The 20,620-nt window shown below is 39.0% G+C and overlaps 1 pseudogene; it reads left to right on the forward strand.

The window, feature by feature from the left end:
• Nucleotides 1-281: 281 nt before the first annotated feature.
• On the forward strand, nt 282-19,667 carry LOC138930820 (overexpressed in colon carcinoma 1 protein pseudogene; annotated as a pseudogene).
• Nucleotides 19,668-20,620: the final 953 nt, after the last annotated feature.

Below are 20,620 nucleotides of genomic sequence, written 5' to 3' on the forward strand. Positions count from 1 at the left end.
CAATTATTCCAGTTGCTGCTAGAACCTCTTCAAAGCACCAGCAGCTTTTAATCTAGGTGTTGCCTTGGCTCCTGACCTCTAACATCTTGCCCCATGTGAAAGTCCTTTTCTCACTGGCAAAGCCCATTAACAATTCCCAAGAAATAAAAATAGAATCTGGGTAACAAAATAAAGTCTAACCTTTTCCTTTTCCTTTGTGCTCAGTCTAGTTTCACTTGCTCAGGAGTCCTGAGTGCAGAGGCCTGGCACCGGGTACTTCCGAACAGAGTTCTCAAGGCAGCATGGCTACCCCAGTAACTCAGTTCAAGATGGCGGCAGTGAGCCGTGTTCTGAATGGCTGCACACAACACTGCGACCTGGAGCTGTGAGCAACACGTCTGCACTGGACTCACGAGAATTCAGCCCCCTCACCTCCCCACTGCGGAGAACCCTACAAAGCAGCCCCGCCCACAGCCTTTCAGGGAGAGCATGTGCTCTAGACAGAGCTACCACCTCTCCGTTCTTTGATCACCAGAATAATAATAAAGCTTTCCTTTTCTTCTAAACAGAGCTCCATCTCATTCTATTGATTAGAATGACAACAGGCTGGAGGAAGGATGTTTGTTGGGGGCTGACTCAAAAGGGTTGGTAACACTTTGGCTTTAAAGTTTTAAAAATCCTTTTGAGTCTTTTCCTTAGGCTCCTGAAGCTGATTGAAAAACAGTTAACCTTACCATCATCCCTAATGTGTATCAAGTCAACATTCACCAACCGAAACAATTGTCTAACAAGTGACCTATGTTAAAGTCCTTTCATGCACACTATTCATTTCACCCACACGATTCTGTGGCACAACTGTGGTAAGTATTTTTACCTCCATCTTACAGATGGGGGAAAAGGGCTTCCCCGGTGGCTCAGATGGTAAAGAATCTGCCTGCAATGCAGGAGACAAAAGACACGTGTTCAATCTGTGAGTCGGAACTATCTCCTGGTGAAGGAAATGGCTACCTGGTCCAGTATTCTTGCCTGAGAAATCCCATGGACAGAGGAGCATGGTGGGTTACAGTCCATGGGGTCGCACAGAGTCGGACACAACTGAGCGACTTTCACTACAGAGGACAAAGCAGAAGCCCAGAAAGATTAAGTGACTTGTCAAAGATCTCACAGCTATAGAGGATAATCAAGTTTGAACCCAGGTCTTCTAATTTCTGGGGCTTCCCAGGTGGTGATAGTGGTTAAGAATCCATCTGTCAATGCAGGAGACATGAGAGACACAGGTTTGATTCCTGGGTTTGGAAGATCCCCTGGAGGAGGGCCTGGCAACCCACTCCAGTATTCTGGCCTGGAGAATCCCAAGGACAGAGAAGCCTCCTGGGCTATAGTCCATAGGGTCACAAAGAGTCAGACACGACTGAAGTGACTTTGTTGTTGTTGCTTCTGATTTCTAGTTTATTGCCCTTTCTACTAAACCAAAGACTGACAATCTTTGGGCCAATCCAGCATCCAAACATGTGTGACTGACATCTAAAAGTCATTTTTAAAAAAGCTAGATAAAAGAAAAAAAGCTAGATCATTTGAAAAACGGTAAGATAGTAGCCACACTGTGCCTGCATTCCCAAAGGTCAGTCATGTGGCTGCAGCTGAGGAATTTCTGGCCTCTGAGGACGGAACACATTATTTCCATTTCACTCTAGTCTCCCCTCAGCCCACTTTTCTCATTTATGTTCTTGGCCTGGTCCCCACAGGCCTTTGAGATCCTGGCTTAAAACCAAGCTTCCTGTCAAATGTGTAGAATTTGATTTTGGAAACTTTCATGCTAAAAATATGAGATGGCTATATTGCTCAATCTGCCTTCATTTTCTTCTCTTTGTAGCATATAAGCAAATAACAAGCCCCAAATCACATGAATTTAGACCCTTAGGCTGTGAGCACATCCTAAGTGCCACATTACAGACTAGGCTCCCGCAGTGACTACAATGATTGCAGCAGTTTGGATACTTAGGGAATCTCAATTTGTCCTCGTTAACTCTGTAAGTTGTATGCTCTTGAAAGCAGGCTTTGCTCTTGCTTGGTCATTAGAATCCTTTTTGACGAGACAATGATTTACCACAAGTTTGACTGTTGGTGAGACTTGAGCATTCAACAATAAGCTAGTAATGGACCCAACAACAACAACAAAAGATGCGAAATCAACAGGTTAGTAAGTCCTCACCACAAGCAGACATTACAGACTCAGAACTGGCCACAGCTGAATAAACAGACTGGATAACTATACAGTGTTCTGCAACCCAAGGCTGGTCATCCTGCCCCAATCTTGCTTGCAGTGCAGCAGAGACTTCGTCAATGCTCTCTCCATCCATCATGGAGTGGCTATAGGAAGGGAAAGTGGATGTTTGCAAGCCTGCCTACCACGCATTTAGGATAATTCATTGTTATCTTACTTGGGAAAGAAGTCATAACTAGCAATATTGCTGTGCCTATATAAGTCAGCAGGTTCCTTTGGCTGGCAAATGTAATCCATGTCAATTTTCCATTTCTTTCACAGGCCTGGTGATGACAATGAGGCTGGGATCAATAGTTCCTTGTCAAAACTATACAAAGTTGACCCTATTGTGCTACCCTATTAATGACTCTGATCCTTGATTTTTCCAGGATGGTTTTGTTTCAGTGGGGAGAAATCATTACGAAGGCATGTGAGAGTGTTTGCAGGGCCATCCTGACATTAAAATGATCATTTTATGCAGATCCTTTAAATAGCTCAAAAACCAAGACATAGGTAACCAGGAAGTCATTCTCTTTGGAACCCTGGGCCATATAATATAGTGCATTTTCTGTGGCACAATAAACAACGGTCAGTGTCAAGATACACATATGCCACTCTAAGGTGGCCACCCTCAGAGTGTACCTCTATAGATCACCAGAACCTACAGATATGTAATTCAAATACCACTTCTTTTGAAAGTTGAGCACAGGAGCCTAGATTCTACCCCTGATACTAAAGGAAACACTCTGGTTGTGATGACTGAATCTGAGAGGGTCCATACGTCAAGTAAAATGGAAGCGTAGAACTTTGGCATGGAGATGCCCAAGCATTTCATTCATGATTTGTATCTATTAGCTTACTAAGACTCAACACATTCTATCATTTTAGAGTAGTCAATGGCTTAAGTGAGGTAAAATTGATTAATTTAAGCTGGGTTTTTGTGATGGTTAATTTTGTGTTAACTGGGCCAGGGCGTGCTCAGATATTCAGTCAATCATTTTTCTGGATGAGATTAACCCTCCCTAATGTGGGTGATCCTTATCCAATCAGTTAAAGGACTGATTAGAGCAGAAAAGCTAAGAGAGTATTCCTTCTGCCTGACTGCCATTGAGCAAGGACATTGTGTGTGTGAGTGTGTGTGTATGTGTTTTCCTGCCTTTGAGCTTGACTTGAAATATCAGATTTCCTGGGTTTCAAGCCTGCCAGCTTTCAGACAGAAACTACACATCAGGTCTCCTCAGTCTCCAGCTTGTTGGCTGCAGACCTTGGGACTTATGAGCTTCCATAAGTACGTGAGACAATACCTTATAATAAACCAATCTCTCTCTCTCCCTCTCTCTGTCTCTCTCTCACACACACACTCACACTCTCAATTGGTTCCATTTTCCTGGAGAACCCTGACTAATATAGTTTTGGTGTTCCTGAAAAATTTACAAACTAGAAAAGATTTCTAAAATTTAGATATAGACTGATACACTTAACATTATATACCATGTGTCTATGTGCTAGGCACTGAGCAAATTACTATGAGATGAATAAGAATGATCAAAACATTGGTTTTGTCCCTCAAGAAACTAATATATATATATATATAATATAGATAATAAATACATTCAAAGCATACATATTATAAAATACATTCAAAGTATTTTTTAATATTATATTATAAAATACATTCAAACTATTCAGACAATAGGCTAGAAAGTATTCAGACAACTTTTTGTGATCCCATGGACTGTAGCCTACCAGGCTCCTCCATCCATGGAATTTTCCAGGCAAGAGTACTGGAGTGGGTTGCCATTTCCTTCTCCAGGGGATCGTCCCAACCCAGGGATCGAACCCAGGTCTCCTGCATTGCAAGAGGATGCTTCACCAGCTGAGCCACCAGGGAAGCCCAAATACTACATTGAAAGAAAAGTGAAAGTGAAGTCACTCAGTAGTGTCCGACTCTTTGTAATCCCATGGATGGTAGTCTACCAGGCTTCTCTGTCCATGGGATTTTCCAGGCAAGAGTACTGGAGTAGGTTGCCATTTCCTTCTCCAGGGGATCTTCCTGAGCCAGGGATCAAACTCAGGTCTCCTGCATTGCAGGCAGACACTTTACCCTCTGAGCCACCAGGGAATACTACATTATAAAATACATTCAAAGTATTTTATAATATCTATATATTATAAAACACATTCAAACTATTCAGACAATAGGCTAGAAAGTATTCAGACAACTTTTGCCTAGAAAACAATCAAGGGAGCCTTCATGGAGAAAATGGCACTTGAGCTGTATCTTAAAGAATGGATAAGCCCAACACATGCAGTAATAGAATAAAATTCACTTTGGGAGGAGGAACTGGCAGGAACAAAGGCAGAGAGATGGTACACATTGGTTTTTCACAGGAAGAATGGGCAATTCAGTCCAGCAGGATTGTCTGGCTGATAGAGAAGTAAGAAGCAAGTCTGGAAGGAGTTGGTTAGGGCCATTTTAGAGCATCACAAATGCTAGACTAAGCAGTTTGGACTTTATTGATTAAATACATAGGGAGATATTGAAGGGCAGGATCAGAACTGTGTTTATGATGATGAATGTTGTAGCAATGTGTTCTTTGCACAGAATTCTATTACACTAGCCTAGCAGAGAAATAACAAGATTCTGAACAAAATTTGAATGGATCTGCCAGTGAGTTGGATGTGTTTTTAATGAGGAAAAGAGTCAAATATAGCTCAACTTTAGACTCTTAATCTTAGAGTTGGAAGATACCTTTGATGTCATCTAGACTTGCTCACTGACTCTACAGATAGGAAATCTGAAGTTGAAAGAGGTAAGTGATTTGTCCAGGAAGCAATTAGAGGAGTCAGGACTAGAACTAAGGTTTCCTGATCCCTACCAGAAGGGATAGTAGGGTTATTAATTAGGAAAGGGGAGAAAATTTTTAAGGGGAAGATGAGAAGTAGGTTTTGAATTATCTGAATTTGGATGCCTCTACAATCCAAGCAGAGACAGCCCAGGAAATTAGCTATGCAAATCTAGAATTAATGTCCTTGGACCCATATCTATCTCTTCAGGAACCCCATTTTCCCCCTATGTTGTGTCTTCACCTCTTCCTCCTTATTTGCTTTTTCTTACAAGGATTAAAGATGCTTACATCACTCTGATCTTAACAACAAAAATAAAACAAGCCTTGTTACCTACCACTCTCATTAATTGACTGATTCATTTTTATTGTCTACTAAATGGCAACCCACTCCAGCACTCTTGCCTGGAAAATCCCATGGACAGAGGAGCCTGATAGACTACAGTCCATGGGGTCGCAAAGAGTCGGACACGATTGAGCAACTTCACTCACTCACTGTCTATCCAGTACTGTTCCAGTCACTAAGGATAAAGCAATAAACAAGTCAGCCACAGTTCCTCATCTCTTGGGAACTTAAAGTCTTACTGGAAAGACAAATTTGAATAAGAAATAGACAAGAGAGTTTACAAGACGTTTACAAGTGAGGCATCATTATACTATTTTCCTTGGTTTGGAATTTTAAAGTTTTTCACAATAGTGAAAGTATGGCTCAGATGGTTAAAGCGTCTGTCTACAATGCGGGAGACCCAGGTTCAATCCCTGGGTTGGGAAGATCCCCTGGAGAAGGAAATGGCAATCCACTCCAGAACTATTGCCTGGAAAAATCCCACGGACAGAGGAGCCTGGTAGGCTACAGTCCATGGGATCACAAAGAGTCGGACACGACTGAGCGACTTCACTTTCTTTCTTTCTTTCTAACATACAACACTGTGTAATTTAAGGTGTATAGCATGTTAATTTGACACAATTATATATTCCAGTTTGATTACTGCTGCAGTGGTAGCTAGCACCTCTGTCATGCCATAATTATCATTTCTTTTTTGTGATAAGAACAATTAAGATCTAGTCTCTTAGCAACTTTGAAGTTGGTAATACAGTATTGTTGACTATGAGCAGTATGCTGTGCCATGGATCTCCTGAACATACTCATCTACTGGTTGCAAGTTTGTACCCTGAAACAACATCTCCCTAATTCCCCCCAGACCCTGGTAACCACCATTCTACTCACCATTTTTATGAGTTTGGCTTTTTTATATTTTATATAGAAGTGATGTCATTCAGTATTTGTCTTTCTCTGAATTATCTCACTTAGCATAATGCCCACAAGTTCCATCCATGTGGTTGTAAATGGCAGGATTTCCTTCTTTCTCATGGCTAAATAGCATTCCATTAAATATAATATAAATATAATATCACATCCTCCTTATCTACTTATCCATCAATGGATAGTTAGATTGTTTCTATATCTTGGCTATTGTGAATAATGCTGCAAAAAATCATGGAAGTACAGATATCTTTTCACAATCCTGTTTTCATTTCCTTTGAGTATATACCCAGAGGTGGAATTGCTGAATTCAGTAGCAAACATTTTAAAGAAGGGATGCTGTCTCAATGTATAAGACAGAGAGTTAACCTCAGTTTCTGGGAAATTCTCAGAGAAGACTTCCTGGATGAAGAGAATTTTAACTGGGGTCCTGGAGGATAAGTAGGCACTAGTCCAGTAAGGAGTGGAGTGGGGAGACTGTTTTGAAGTGAGAAAAACAAATGGAAAGGGTCCAAGGCAGGAAAAAATCATCTTACTAGCCACTGGACATTCACCTATTAGTTTAACCAGATAATCAGTACTCAGGAGTTGAGTCTTGCCCAGTAAAAGAAAGAGGTGAGAGGGAGAGAGACAAAAAGAACTTTCCTAAATATTCGATTTTAAGGGCTTATATCTTTAGGGGTAGAAGCTAAGCTAGGCTTACCTGTGTGTCCTATGGTTGAGTATGCTTTTCTTTGTATACTTCTCAAATATATAGTAATATATAACATATGTTATAAAGTTATGTAACATAAATATAGTATAATGTATAATTATATTTCATTATACACACACTACACATAAAATCCCTATAATCTCTCTCAGGGTCTCAATTTAGATTGGAGGGAGTATGCATTTATGTACAAACATTTTTCAAAAGCCTGAATTTATAGGTTGTGTCACACAAATTCTAACTATTTGTTAAAGTTTCATTGAAAAGTACTCAGTATACTTCCTAGATTTTCTACCCACTGGACACAGAATATTAGGATCTCAAATAGTGCACAGTGTATGAAATGTTTAAGAAGAGCTGAAGCTCCTTCCTGTAAAGGCTCCAGCCTCTACTTGTGAATGCTGTTGCTCCCCACCCCACTGTGGAAATGAGTTGGTCTTCTCACCAAGTGGAACACAAGCCTGCTGTGAAACTTTCTCAATAGAATAATGGCTTTGTCCCCATCACATTTGGAATGTCATGAGTGTCACTCTGGAACGAATCAAACACAAAAGTCATGCTTACTGCAGGTGCTCAATTCTGAATTGGCCACTCCCCAGCACCTTTAGTAAGCTGGCTTGCAATAATCATTACTAATCTCTAGCCCTCATGAAGTTTGATCATTAGAAAGCAAAATATCTAGATCATATAATTTGAATCCTTTTGAAAAATGTCTACCCTGCTGTACAATTTAACATTATACATTCAATCTTGTAATCAATAGGCCATCCATTTATTTAAGTAGAGTTGCTGTACCTCCTACAAAACTCTCAAAGAAGATATTGTTGACTGCTATTCAAAGGGGTTTCTAAAAGATTGGACAAAGTAAATTCCTTTTTGGCCTTAATCTCGGGGGAAAAAGCTGTATGTGCCTATAAATTTATAAAATGGCTCTTCTCAGATAAAGAAAACTGTACAATCCAATCTCTTTCTCTTTTTGCCTTTGCTGTTTGGAAACAGCACAATTCACTTCCTCTCAGCATCTACTCTGCCTAATTTCTATAAAACACATCTATTCTGTTTAATGATAAATTCTCTCATTTTGCTTGTGTTTAAGTCTGTAAATCCCATCAGGTCTTCCAGAAAGTATATATCTTAATTAAAATCACCCCTCATTTTTTAAAATATAAATTTATTTATTTTAATTGGAGTCTAATTACTTTACAATATTGTATTGGTTTTGCCATACATCAATATGAATCTGCCACGGGTGTACATGTGTTCCCAATCCTGAACCCCCCTCCCACCTCCCTTCCCATACCATCTCTCTGGGTCATCCCAGTGCACCAGCCCCGAGCATCTAGTATGCATTGAACCTGGACTGGCGATTCGTTTCACATATGATATTATACATGTTTCAATGCCATTCTCCCAAATCATCCCACCCTCGCCCTCTCCCACAGAGTCCAAAAGACTGTTCTATACATCTGTGTCTCTTTTGCTGTCTCACATACAGAGTTATCATTACCATCTTTCTAAATTCCATGTATATGTGTTAGTATACTGTATCGGTGTTTTTCTTTCTGGCTTACTTCACTCTGTATAATTGGTTCCAGGTTCATCCACCTCATCAGAACTGATTCCAATGTATTCTTTTTAATGGCTGAGTAATATTCCATTGTGTATGTGTACCACAGCTTTCTTATCCATTCATCTGCTGATGGACATCTAGGTTGCTTCCATGTCCTGGCTATTATAAACAGTGCTGCGATGAACACTGGGGTACACGTGTCTCTTTCAATTCTGGTTTCCTCGGTGTGTATGCCCAGCAGTGGGATTGCTGGGTTATATGGCAGTTCTATTTCCAGTTTTTTAAGGAATCTCTACACTGTTCTCCATAGTGGCTGTACTAGTTTGCATTCCCACCAATAGTGTAAAAGGGTTCCCTTTTCTCCACACCCTCTCCAGCATTTATTGCTAGTAGACTTTAGATAGCAACCATTCTGACTGGTGTGAAATGGTACCTCATTGTGGTTTTGATTTGCATTTCTCTGATAATGAGTGATGTTGAGCATCTTTTCATGTGTTTGTTAGCCATCTGTATGTCTTCTTTGGAGAAATGTCTGTTTAGTTCTTTGGACCATTTTTCGATTGGGTCATTTATTTTTCTGGAATTGAGCTGCAGGAGTTGCTTGTATATTTTTGAGATTAATCCTTTGTCAGTTGCTTCATTTGCTATTATTTTCTCCCATTCTGAAGGCTGTCTTTTCACCTTGTTATAGTTTCCTTTGTTGTGCAGAAGCTTTTAGTTTTAATTAGGTCCCATTTGTTTATTTTTGCTTTTATTTTCAATATTCTGGGAGGTGGATCATAGAGGATCCTGCTGTGATTTATGTCAGAGAGTGTTTTGCCTATGTTCTCCTCTAGGAGTTTTATAGTTTCTGGTCTTAGGTTTAGATCTTTAACCCATTTTGAGTTTATTTTTGTGTATGGTGTTAGAAAGTGTTCTAGTTTCATTCTTTCACAAGTGGTTGACCAGTTTTCCCAGCACCACTTGTTAAAGAGATTGCCTTTTCTCCATTGTATATTTTTGCCACCTTTGTCAAAGATAAGGTGTCCATAGGTGAGCGGATTTATCTCTGAGCTTTCTATTTGGTTCCATTGATCTATATGTCTGTCTTTGTGCAAGTACCATACTGTCTTGATGACTGTGGCTTTGTAGTAGAGCCTGAAGTCAGGCAGGTGGATTCCTCCAGTTCCGTTCTTCTTTCTCAAGATTGCTTTGGCTATTCGAGGTTTTTTGTATTTCCATACAAATCTTGAAATTATTTGATCTAGTTTTGTGAAAAATACCATTGGTAGCTTGAAAGGGATTGCATTGAATTGTAGATTTCTTTGGGTAGTATACTCATTTTCACTATATAGATTCTTCCGATCCATGAACATGGTATATTTCTCCATCTATTAGTGTCCTCTTTGATTTCTTTCACCAGTGTTTTATAGTTTTCTATATATAGGTCTTTAGTTTCTTTAGGTAGATATTTTATTCTTTTCGTTGCAATGGTGAATGGAATTGTTTCCTTAATTTCTCTTTCTATTTTCTCATTATTAGTGTATAGGAATGCAAGGGATTTCTGTGAGTTGATTTTATATCCTGCAACTTTACTATATTCATTGATTACCTCTAGTAATTTTCTGGTGGAGTCTTTAGGGTTTTCTATGTAAAGGATCATGTCATCTGCAAACAGTGAGAGTTTTACTTCTTTTCCAATCTGGATTCCTTTTATTTCTTTTTCTGCTCTGATTGCTGTGGCCAAAACTTCCAAAACTATGTTGAATAGTAGTGGTGAAAGTGGGCACCCTTATCTTGTTTCTGCCTTTAAGGGAAATGGTTTCAATTTTTCACCATTGAGGATAATGTTTGCTGTGGGTTTGTCATATAGAGCTTTTATTATGTTGAGTTACGTTCCTTCTTTCTGGAGAGTTTTTATCATAAATGAATGTTGAATTTTGTCAAAGACTTTCTCTGCATCTATTGAGATAATCATATGGTTTTTATCTTTCAATTTGTTTATGTGGTGTATCACATTGATTGATTTGAGAATATTGAAGAATCCTTGCATCCCTGGGATAAAGCCCACTTGGTCATGATGTGTGATTTTTTTTATTATGTTGTTGGATTCTGTTTGTTACAATTTTGTTAAGGATTTTTGCATCTATTTTCATCAGTGATATTGGCCTGTAGTTTTCTTTTTTGTGTGGCATCTTTGTCTGGTTTTGGTGTTAGGGTGATGGCAGCCTCGTAGAATGAGTTTGGAAGTTTACTTTCCTCTGCAATTTTCTGGAAGAGTTTGAGTAGGATAGGCGTTATCTCTTCTCTAAATTTTTGGTAGAATCAGCTGTGAAGCCGTCTGGACCTGGGCTTTTGTTTGCTAGATTTCTGATTACAGTTTCAATTTCCGTGCTTGTGATGGGTCTGTAAGATTTTCTGTTTCTTCCTCGTTCAGTTTTGGAAAGTTGTACTTTTCTAAGAATTTGTCCATTTCTTCCAAGTTGTCCATTTTATTGGCATATAATTGCTGATGGTTGTCTCTTATGATCCTTCGTAGTTCTGTGTTGTCTGTTGTGATCTCTCCATTGAATCACCCCTCGTTTTGAAGCTATAAATTCATCAGGTTTGACCCAAACAAGAATCAACAGAAATGAGCTATTAAGAAATAACACAAATGATTGAGATCAAATTTAGGAAAGATATTTCTCATTAAGTGAAGAGCAGACAAAAAGTTTAACTTTCACAGTAACTTATTAATTATCTACACACTGATCAAAGAGAAGAGGAAAACACAAAGCAACAGAACATCCTAAATTGTTTCAGTTTAATGTTGAATCAACCAATATATACCTTTTGAACGTCTGTTATGAGCTCAATCCAGGATTTCACTATCTAACTTGAGAGACAACAAACAACGAGCAAACTTGGCAGCAGATCTGCCACATTCAACAAATATTATCAGCCAGATTATACCCATTCATCTATTGATGGAAATAGGTTGCTTCCACCTTTTGGCCGTTGTGAGTTACACTGCTATGAACATTGGTATACAAGTTTGAGTGTCTGCTTTCTATTCTTTTGGATATAGACCTAGAAGTAGAATTACTGGATTATATGGAAATTCTCTGCTTACAATTTTGATGAACTGCCAAACAGTTTTCTACAGTAGCTGCCAATATTTCACACTCCCGCCAGCAGTGCACGAGGGTTCTAATTTCTCTACAATATCTCTGACAATTGTTATTTTCCAATCTTCTAATAATTGTTACCCTAATGAATGTGATAGTGGTATCTCATTTTGGTTTTGATTTGCACTTCCTTATTGACTAGTGCTATTGAGCATCTTTTCATGTACTTATTGACCATTTGTGTATCTTCATTAGGTGGCACATCTGTTCAGGTTCTTTACTCATTTTTGAGCTGGGTTGTTTATTTTTGTTGTTATTTTCATCTCCCTTATCAGATATATGATTTGCAAATGGTTTCTCCTGTTTTGAGGGTTATGTATTCACTGTGTTGATAATGTTCTTTGATAAACAAAAGATCTCAGTTTTGTTAAGGTCCAATTTATCTAAGTTTTTTTCTGTTGCTCATGCTTTTGGTGTCATAATTAAGAATCCATCATCAAATCCAAATACATGAAGAATTACACCCTAAGTTTTCTTCTAAGTGTTTTATAGTGTTAGCTCTTATATTTAGGTCTTTGATCCACTTTGAGTTAATTTTTGTATATGGTGTAAGATAAGGCTCGAAATTTTTTTGCATGTGGCTATCCAGTTTTCCCAGCGCCATTTGTTGAAAAGACTGTCCTTTCCCCATTGAAGGCCTTGGCATCCTTGTCAAAATTCTATTGACCATATGAGGTGAGGGCTAATTTCTGGTCTCTCTATTCTAGTCCACTGGTGTATATATCTGTCCTTATGCCAGTTCCACACTATTTTGCTTGCTATTGCTTTGTAGGAAGTTTTAAATCAAAAAGTACTAGTTTTCCAGTTTTTTTTCCTCTTTGACCCTGTCTATTCAAGGTCCCTTGAAAATCCATAAGAATTTTAGGATTTTTTTCTTCAAAAAACCATTGGAATTTTGGGAGGGATTATATGCAATCTGTAGATCACATTGGGTAGTACTGTCATCCTAATAACGTCTTCCAGTCTCAGAATACAGAGTATCTTTCTCTTTATTTTGGTTTTCTTGAGTGATTTTCAGCAACATTTTGTAGTTTTCAGTGTACAAGTCTTCTCTTTGGTTAAATTTATTCCTTGGAATTTTATGCTTTTTGATACTATTATAAATGAAAATTTTTTCTTAATTTCCCTTTTGAACTGGTCATTGTTAGTGTATAGAAATGCAAAAAATTTGTACAATTGCATTTTGTTGCTACTTTATTTCACCAGGAAATCATATTGTGGTTGTTCAGCACTCTAATTCATTTGACTTTTCATCAATTTTTATGAGTGACTATATACTTATTGTACCAACAATCACATTTTCTAAAGAGAAAGGAGCACTATCATACAGGTGAAAAAGTTGTTAATTTGAATTTTTCAGAGAAAATATGGATGTAACATGCTCATATTGTACATATTTAACATATATAGATGGCTTCAATTTTTTTGTAACTCTCCTACATCACTTGACTACTTTTAACTTAATGCTATAGTAGTTTATGGGCTTTCCTGGTGACTCAGTGGTAAAGAATTTGCCTGCAATGCAGAAACTTCAGGAGATGTGAGTTTGATCCCTGGGTTGGGAAGATCTTCTGAAGGAGGAAATGGCAACCCACTCCCGGAATCTTGCCAGGATAATCCCATGGACAGAGAATCTTGGAGGGCTCTGTCCATGGGTCACAAAGAGTCAGACATAACTGAAGTGACTGAGCATGCACATATGCATAGTATTATAAACACGTTTCATATTTTGAATCAGGACATGGAACAACAGACTGCTTCCAAATAGGAAAAGGAGTACATCAAGGCTGTATATTGTCACCCTGCTTATTTAACTTATATGCAGGGTACATCATGAGAAATGCTGGACTGGAAGAAACACTAGCTGGAATCAAGATTGCCGGGAGAAATATCAATAACCTCAGATATGCAGATGACACCACCCTTATGGCAGAAAGTGAAGAGGAACTAAAAAGCCTCTTGATGAAAGTGAAAGAGGAGAGTGAAAAAGTTGGCTTAAAGTTCAACATTCAGAAAACTAAGATCATGGAATCTGGTCCCATCACTTCATGGGAAATAGATGGGGAAACAGTGGAAACAGTGGCTGACTTTATTTTTCTGGGCTCCAAAATCACTGCAGATGGTGATTGCAGCCATGAAATTAAAAGATGCTTACTCCTTGGAAGGAAAGGTATGACCCACCTAGATAGCATATTCAAAAGCAGAGACATTACTTTGTCAACTAAGGTCCATCTAGTCAAGGCTATGGTTTTTCCTGTGGTCATGTATGGATGTGAGAGTTGGACTGTGAAGAAAGCTGAGCACTGAGGAATCGATGCTTCTGAACTGTGGTGTTGGAGAAGACTCTTGAGAGTCCCTTGGACTGCAAGGAGATACAACCAGTCCATTCTAAAGGAGATCAGTCCTGGGTGTTCATTGGAAGGACTGATGCCAAAGCTGAAACTCCAGTGCTTTGGCCACCTCGTGCGAAGAGTTGACTCACTGGAAAAGACTCTGATGCTGGGAGGGATAGGGGGCAGGAGGAGAAGGGGTCGACAGAGAGTGAGATGGCTGGATGGCATCACCAACTCAATGGACATGAGTTTGAGTGAACTCCAGGAGTTGATGATGGACAGGGAGGCCTGGTGTGCTGCAATTCTTGAGGTCACAAAGAGTTGGACATGACTGAGTGACTGCACTGAACTGAACCGGCTCTTTGAATATAAAAACAATTTCCTGCTGTCTGCATGTCCCTGAATCCAGCACAGTGATTTAAATATAGTAAATATCCATGAAAGGTCTGCTGGATTAGTTATGACATTTATTTATCCCCACAGAAATCCTTAGTCTTCTACTTACAGAGTCTATCTGTCTGGGAGCTCCCATATAGAACCCCTAGTAGTAAATAAAGGGTATGTGATCTATGACCTAAAGTAAATAAAACCCTAATCATGGGATTTTATTTTAAAAAATCATCTTCCAGCAGGTTACATAACTCAGCCAACCATACAGTGAGATCTATCAAGATGCAAATTAATTTCCAACTTGCACAAAAGTTATAGAATTCTATTGTTTTTATTACAAATTTGTATAAATGGCTGGTTAAGACTCTCACACTCTCAAGTCACCTTCAATAGCAACAGTTTATTTGGGGATTTGGCATAACAGGTGAATTTTATAGAGAATATTATGTCTCCTCGGCCATTTTAAGACATATTCAGGAATTATAGGAAATAACCCCATTTATACACTTCAGTGTTCTACCAGAACCCAAATGATGAACTCTATGTGGGTTTTCCCCCCTCTGGATGATGAATACAAAAGAATCAAGTCGGACTCCCACCTCACACTATGTACAAAAATTAACTCAAACTGAATTAGAAACCTAAAAGCAAGTCTCTTAGAAAAAACATAAGGGTAAAATATTCATGACCTCGGATTTGGTGTATCCATACTAGCTGACGGAAAAGTAAATGTCATAGCCATTTTGAGTGGAACATCATATATCAAGCTGTAAGTATGATATTCATCCATTATCACAATTTTCCTATATAAATCTTGGTTTTATGTTTTAAAAGTACCAAATCTAGTTTTTCATCTTTTCAGTGTAAGATACCTGCTAAGGGGGATGTTTCTTCCCAGTTCCTGATGTTTCCTGTCAAAGGTTCAATTAGTGCAGCATTCCTAGACTCTTCCACCTCTTCACAAACCAAACTACAGGATAGATGGAGTGACATCTCGTTAATGAATTTAGGGAGAATAAATAAGGTATGCTAGGCCCAGAAGCCTCTTCTTTCTTTTTTAGATCAAACTTTCTAACAGAATGTTCTTTCATAGTGTAAATTTTCTCTGGGCAGGAACATTGGATCTGGTCCTTTGCAGCCATAAATGATCAGGTAACTATATCCGTTAACTTTGACCATGTAACAAACTAACCCCAAATTTAGTGGCTATACTAGTTTCCTAGGGCTGTTGTAGCACAGTATCACAAACTGAGTAGCTTAAAACAACAGAAATTTATCCTCTCACAGGTCTGGTGGTTAGAAGTCTAAAATCAAGTGTCAGCAAGGCCACATTGTCTTGAAGGCTCTAGGGGAGAATCTGTCACATGCCTAGCTTCTGGTGACAGTCAGCAATACTTAGCATTCTTTGTCTTGTAGAAACATCACTCCAATCTCTGTCTCCATAGTCACACGTTATTCTCCCTTTGTGTCTATCTCTGTGTTTCTTCTCCTCTTCCTATAAAGACACCAGTCATATTGTACTAAGGGCCCATCCTAGTCCAGTATGACCTCATTATATCTTACATCTTAATTATATTTGCAATACCTTACTTCCAAATAAGATCACCAGGAGTTTGGACTTCAATATGTCTTTTTAGGAAACCCAGTTCAAACCACAATAGCACTTAAAACCATAAAGATTATTCTTCATGATTCTGTTAGTTAGATGGACAGGATCTTCTGACCTAGGTTGGCTCAATTGGGGCTAACTGGTCTACTATAGCTTCACTCACATGTGTGGGTCTCATCTGCTACAGCTGAGATAACTGGTACAGCTGGGGCCTCTGTCCACTCTCACCCTTCAGGAGTCTAACACAAGATTGTCTCATGTTGATAGGTTTCCCAGAAGTACAAGGGGAAATCTTCAATATGCAAGAATTTTTTCTAAATATCTGCCTGCATCATATTTTCTAATGTTCTATTGACCAAAGAAAGTCACATAGTTGAGCCCGGAGTAAGTGCAAGAAGGGACAGCCTTGGAAGGTATGAACAAATTGGGGCCATAACTACAACAATCTAGCACAGTAAGTATATCTAGTTCTGTGGTTCAGCATTCATAGTTCTACATGCCTTCCGATACAAGCCATGTCCTCTAACAGCCATTAGTTAACAGTAATGAAGGTGACATTAGAGTCTTTAACTGGCGCTTCATTTTTTTTGCTCAATTTTTTTTCAAAAATAGGATGAACAATTTACTGGAGCCCCCACAACTCCATCATCCATTTCATATCACTTCTAAGAAATGATAGCATCATATATTCATTCAATAAGCATTTACTGTGAACCTGTTAACATGGCAAGTGCAAGAAATATAGTGGTGAACTAGTCAGACAAAGTTTACATTCCAACTCCCAGCTTAGAGGTCAGGTGATGGTGAAACCAAACAGCAGCTGGGAGCAGAGAGAGGTCTAATCTCCTTCCTATAATCTCTAAAAGCCAGCATCCCTTCAGTGCCACCACAAGAAAAAGAAAATTTATGAAAAAATTTGCATGCTATGTAAACAATGTCTCAAAATCAATGTCCTAGCCCCTTCCGATAAGATCCCTTCCCAGAGCCTCTTCTACATAAAAATTCTGGAGTGGTCACCAAACCCAGTGTTTCTCCAACTCTTTTATATGCCCAAACTAATTTAAAGGCCAAGAAGTGAAGTTAAAAATGAAAGTGTTAAAAAAAAAAATGAAAGTGTTAGTTGCCCATTAGTGTCTGACTCTTTGTGACCCCATGGACTGTAGTCTGCCAGGCTCCTGTGTCCATGGGATTCTCCAGGCAAGAATACTGGAGTGGGTAGCCATCCCCTTCTCCAGCTGATTTTCCTGACCCAGGGATCAAATCCAGGTCTCTCACATTGCAGAAACATTCTTTACCATCTGAGCTACCAGGGAAGTCCCTGCAGTTGGCCAAATTGCATCAGTGGTCTGGTTTCACCACAGCTCGAAACGCTGGTCACAAAGTAATCCCAAAAAATCACAATTTATATTTTTCACTTTTGGAAACAGTTTTACTGAGATATAGTTCACATACCTGGAGAAGGCAATGGCACCCCACTCCAGTACTCTTGCCTGGAAAATCCCATGGACGGAGGAGCTTGGTGGAGTCAGACACTACTGAGCGACTTCACTTTGACTTTTCGCTTTCATGCATTGGAGAAGGAAATGGCAACCCACTCCAGTATTCTTGCCTAGAGAATCCCAGGAATGGGGGAACCCGGTGGGCTGCCGTCTATGGGGTCACACAGAGTCGGACACGACTGAAATGACTTAGCAGCAGCAGCAGCAGTTCACATACCATATAATTCACATATTTAAAGTTTATAATCCAATGTTTTATTGAATATTCATAAAGTTGTGCAATCAAATTCAATCAATTCTAGAACATATTCATCACCCTAAAATGAAACACAGTACTAATGAACAGTCACTTCCCATTTCCCCCTGCAATTCCCTAGGAATAGGTTGACATTAATCTCCTTTCTGTTTCCGTGAATTTGCTTATTCTGGACAGTTTTTATTATTGGATTTATTCAATCTGTGACCTCCTATGACTGCATTCTTTCACTTAGTATAATTTTCACTTAGTATAATTGTCCATGTTGTAGTATGAATCGGTACTTCACTACTTTTTATTACTGTATAATACTCCATAGAATAGACATTTCATTTATCCATTCATCATTCAATGGACATTTGAGTTGTTTTCACAGTAGTCTATTCTTAATAAGGCCTGTTGTTTCAAAAGAAGCTAGTTAATGAGAGCCTAATCTGGTGGGCTATTATCAGAGCCTAACTAACCTAGGGAAGAGACATTGTAGCTGGCTCTAGCCTTCCAGGTGGGAGAAGGGAAATACCCAACTCTAGCCCAGTCTAATCATTCTGTTCCACCTAAGATGAGAGAAAAATATGAGAATCTCTTGTGAAATTCACAGTCCAGACTCACTGAAATACTGAGGCCTAATCATAGGACAAAAGAATGGTTCTCCTTTCCCCCCACACCTCAGCACCACATTACCAAAGGTCTGTTTATATCAGTTCTTTTTACCCAGTAAATAATGCCTAGCAATCAAGAAAAAATCACAAGGCACACTAAAAGGCAGAAAACACAATTTGAAGAAACAAAGGAAGCCCAAGAACCTAACACAGCAGTGATGCTGGAATTATCAGACCAAGAATTTAAAACAGGCTTCCCTGGTGGCTTAGATGGTAAAGATTCCACCTGCAGTGCAGGAGACCTGGGTTTGATCCCTGGGTTGGGAAGATCCCCTGGAGGAAGGCATGGAAACTCACTCCAGTATTCTTGCCTGGAGAATCCTCATGGACAGAGGAGCCTGGCGGGCTACAGTCCATGGGGTCACAAAGAGTCAGACACAACTGAGCGACTAAGTACATGATTAGCATGCTAAGAGCACCAATGGATAATGTAGATAGCATGCAAGAATAGGTAGAGAATGCAAGCAGAGAGATAGACATCATAAGAGAGAACCAAGGAACTGAATCACCTAGCTGTGTATCTGAAACACTATAAGTCAACTATACTTCAATAAAATATATATATTTTTAAAAAGAGAGAGAACCAAGAAGAAATTCAAGGAATCAAAAACATTAGAGGAAATGGAGTACCTCTGATATGTTTATTCATAGACTGGACACAGCCAAGGAAAGACTCTCTGAGCTTGAGGGTATCTTGGTAGAAACCTCCAAAACCAAAAAGCAAACAGAACAAACACTGAAAATTAAAAAAAGGAACGAGATATACAAGGACTGTGGGACAACAAGATACACAAGAAAAGATGTAATAAACACATAATAGAAAAAAAGAAAGAAACAGAATACTTGAAACAATAATGACTAATTCCATTCTCCTACTGAGTCACCAGCTTCATGGGTGTTAAAGAGACAGCAGAAGCAGCAGTAAAATCTTCACGATAAAGACTTTCTGGTGGCTGCAGGAACTCCACTGCCACCAGTGTGGCCAAGGGCCAAGGCCCCACAGGAGCAGCTAAAGATGTAACAGAAGAATCGATAACAGAAGAGGACAAGAGGAGAAACTATAGTGGGTCTGCCATCTGAAGCTGTCAATATGGTGTCCAATCAAACAAAGACTGTGAAAAAAAATGAAAGAAAATGATATGACTGATATTCATTGAGAGCCTGCTCATGAAAATCTGGATGGAATTTTTCCTTCGTGGGATTTTGTAATGAGAACAGACATTTCCAACAAAATTCTAAACAGTCACCACCCCCTCTCCTGCAAATTCTTATAGTTAAAACCATGGCTACATATTGAATGTTGTAGTTCTGGAAAGGAATTGGCTAAACAACATGCTCATATATGGAACTTTCTGTGGAAGACAAGCTTATGAAGGGTTCTTGCCCAGCCGGATGCTGTGCCCCACCTGGGTTCTCACCTGACCATCCCCACAGCTCATGAAGATCATGTCTTTTCACTGATACTTTTTTGATAGTTTTTATATAACAAAATTCTTTGTCTATGTATAACTTAATATAATTTAAATAATTTATAATTTAATATAATTTAAAATAATAAGGCACTATTAATGAATTACCCAAAGTAATATATCTGTCTGTTATATTTCACTATTTCTACTTCATGTTAATTTTCAGCTGTAAGATTGTTAAACTGATTCTTGAAAGTGAAAGTCGCTCAGTCATGTCTGACACTTTGCAACCCCATCAGCTGGGTCACGGGAAAGCCCAACAATAAGAGTGGGTAGCCTATCCCTTCTCCAGCAGATATTCCTGACCTAGGAATTGAACTGGGGTCTCCTGCATTGCAGGTGGATTCTTTACCAGCTGAGTTATCAGGGAAGCCCATATTACTGTCTCTTTCCCTTTTTTACTATTTGGCTTTCAGCTTTATTTAAATGTCAGAGGAGTTTATTTATTGGGAACAACGTATTACACAGCAATACTTCAGCTGCTGAGGTTTGCATGCTGTGTGTACATTTTGATTAACTTCCTGTTTTCTTTTATACATTAATCCATAAGCCAAAGGATTAATAACTAAAAAAACTTCATAGCTATCAAGTCCCCTGTTCTACCTGTGTGTGATCAGAGCAT

The sequence above is a fragment of the Ovis canadensis genome, chromosome X (assembly GCF_042477335.2).
Source record: "Ovis canadensis isolate MfBH-ARS-UI-01 breed Bighorn chromosome X, ARS-UI_OviCan_v2, whole genome shotgun sequence".
Taxonomy (NCBI): Eukaryota; Metazoa; Chordata; class Mammalia; order Artiodactyla; family Bovidae; genus Ovis; species Ovis canadensis.